Raw genomic sequence first — 3,202 nt, forward strand, 5'->3', positions numbered from 1 at the left:
AGCCTGGGAGACAGAGCAAGACCATGTAAAAAAAAAAAAAAGAAGAAGAAGAAAAAGAAGAAAAAAGAAAAAGAATCCTCTGGTGCTGGGAATCTAATGCCCTATGTTATAATTCATAGCCAAACACAGAGTAATTACTTGTTTGCACCCAGCGTTCTAACCACAGGAAGGGAATGGGGGAAGTGGGTTTTCGCAAGCACATGCCTTGAGGTGCACGCCTCCACAGAGCTAAGCAATCTAGTCTGGGAGATAATACTCATACATGCCCAGGAAATGAGGAACAACCAGATAGCACATAATTAAAACACCATATTTTATGATGCAGATGATTTAAGAAATGTGGGAAGCTGGATGCAGTGGCTCACGCCTATAATCCCGCACTTTGGGAGGCCAAGGCAGGTGGATCACCTGAGGTCAGGAGTTCAAGACCAGCCTGGCCAACATGGTGAAACCCCGCCTCTACTAAAAATATAAAAATTAGCCAGGCATGGTGGCGGGCACCTGCAATCCCAGCTACTCTGGAGGCTGAGGCAGGGGAATCACTTGAACCCAGGAGGGAGAGGTTGCTGTGAGCCGAGATCACGCCACTGCACTCCAGCCTGGGGAACAAGAGTGAAACCCCATCACACAAAAAGAAAGAAAAGGAAGGAAGGAAGGACGGAAGGAAGGAAGGAAGGGAAGGAGGGAGGGAGGGAGGGAGGGAAAGGAAAGGAAAGGAAAAGAAAAAAGGAAAGAAAAGAAAGAAGGGATGAGTCATATTGCACACATGGAGGAGAAGCTTCAGGAGCAAGAAGACAAAAATTAAAGGGAACATCTTTGTTTCCTTAGAAGTGTCTGCAAAACCCTAAGTCTGAGCAAAGGGGGAACTTGCAGCACCAGACAGGTGCACGCATATATCGTGTGTGTATGTGTATGTGTGTGTGGCAGGGGGCGGTAATTATTGCTGTGAAATGGAGAAACTACTCAAATCTCTCCCCCACCCTCGCAGCCCTGACTCCAGTCCCCTGTAAGAATCTGGAATCCTCTGTGCCCTGGGGCTCTGCATCTAGGGTCCTGCATCTAGACGAAAAACACGAGCTGGAAAACATGTTTGAGGGTCATCCTCTCCAACCCCAGGCACTATGATTCCATCCAAGTCCACAGATAGCAAGGTCCCGGGGCCCCCTCCTCTTGGGTGGATTTAGTCCCAAGCCCGTGTCAATAAGCCATTTGCACAAACGCCATTTGGGATGACGCCAGGCAAGGTGTGAGGTAACAGGATCAGAAGGGCTCATGCCAGTCAGGACTCAGCCAACAACATTCCGGCATCACACATCACACCCTTTGAAGTTCAACATGGCACGGGGGCAGCCTCACACACCCTGGGCCCAGGGCAGCTGCAGAACATTCCCTGTGCGGCCCGCACACATCTGCACGCCAATCCCGTGTGTACGAGCACCGGCAAGTGCATGCGTCCTCCATTGCCTGGGAAGCAGCATTCTCACTGAATTCACAAAGTCCAAATGAGTAGCTCAAGATCCATGCAGAATTGAAGCTGCATTGTTGGGTTCTAAAATGTGATCTCCTTCCTTATTTCTTAGTTATTTTTACTATGGTAATCCCACGGATCAATATATCCCGACGATTCATTTCTTCACCTGCAGTATTGGGTTCCTTCATTACTTACGGTTTTATGAAAACATGGGGCTAGGTGGGGAATTCCTCTCTTTTCTGACCTAAAGCAGAGGATAGTAACTGAAAAACACCTACATTCCCCACCACCTAAAACAGCAATGACGAGGCTCACACCACCAGACCTCTATCTAAAGCCGTGGAGTACAGGGGATTTTCATGGCAGTGAAAGCATTCTGTATGACACAGTAATGATAGGTACAGGTTATTACACATTTGTTAAAACTCATAGAGTGTACAAAATAAAGAGTGAACTGAAATGTATCTGCTTTGTTTTTTTCTTGTACTTTTGGTGTCATCTCTAAAATCACTATGGGTTTTTATGACCTTAGGTATGGATCATAAAAAATTACCCTCTGTTTGCTTCTAAAAGCTTTCTAGTTTCAAGGTTTCTCTTTACGACACTAATCGATTTTGAGTTGATTCTTGTGTATCATACACTGCATTAGACTAGCACTTTCTGGCCCCTTGTTAACTGTTGTTTCATTAATTTTTCTGTATCCTGTGAGATAGGAGTCCAAAGTCATTCTGCAGTTGGATATCCAGTTGTAGTGACGTTTCGAGCCTGAACCTGCTCTCTCAGCCATCACAGCGTCTCCCAACTAAAAACAGCTGAGCGGCTCCCAAGTTTCCATGGAGACAGTGGCCACATGACCTCAACCTGGCCAATGGGCTGATCCCATCCTCTTTGGCCACAGTAATTGGCTAAGGCCTGCTCATGTGACACACTCAGTGGCAAAGGTCAGGTCGCTGTCTTGGAAACGTCCAGGAGGAGAAGATCTATTTCCGTTAGGCTGCTGGGGCTGTGGGTGCCATCTTGTCACCTTGAAGGAAGAGCCCACCTGAGAAGGAAATCAACTCAGAGGGAAGTCAGCAGAGCCAAGAGGCCGGGAGAGATGATTCCTGATGACATCATCCGGTTCCTGGGTGCAGTCATGGTAGAGTTGGCCTTGAACGTTGTCCCTGGCATGGAGGTGACCAGAGGTCGCCCTCACATGTCAGCAGACACCTCCAGCCGTGTCATTCTTGCTTCTCGTTAGCAAAGTTTGTAGGGGTAGTATTCTCAGTTGGCATTCCTAGCTGAGATGTGTAGCTGAGAGGTCACCACACTGCAGGGCCTTGGGACCATTTCTGCCTCCGAGGAGTCCCTTACTGATGATCATAGGTTCCTCAAGGTCATCAGCCAGGGCAGCTTTGCAGAGATCAAGGCAGCTGGCCCAGCACATTCTCACTGGGACCAAGATGGCTGTGGAGGTCACCCCAACAGGGCAGCAGGGCTCCTGCAGCCCCCAAGGTCTGTACTGCAGGGTGCATATGATGAAGGCCCTTAATCACCCTAAGATCATCAGACTCACGTGGCTGGCACCAAGAACAGGCTGTTGCTAGTCATGGATTAAGCCAGCTCGGGAGAGCTATCCGACTTCACCCTCGAATTCTCCTACTTGAAGGGGGAAGAGGCCTGAGGCAAGTTCCAGCAAATAGGATATTCCATGCAGTGAGGCTTCCAGAAGGAAATTCTCCACAGGGATCT

This window comes from Hylobates moloch, unplaced genomic scaffold (assembly GCF_009828535.3).
Source record: "Hylobates moloch isolate HMO894 unplaced genomic scaffold, HMol_V3 SCAFFOLD_12, whole genome shotgun sequence".
NCBI lineage: Eukaryota > Metazoa > Chordata > Mammalia > Primates > Hylobatidae > Hylobates > Hylobates moloch.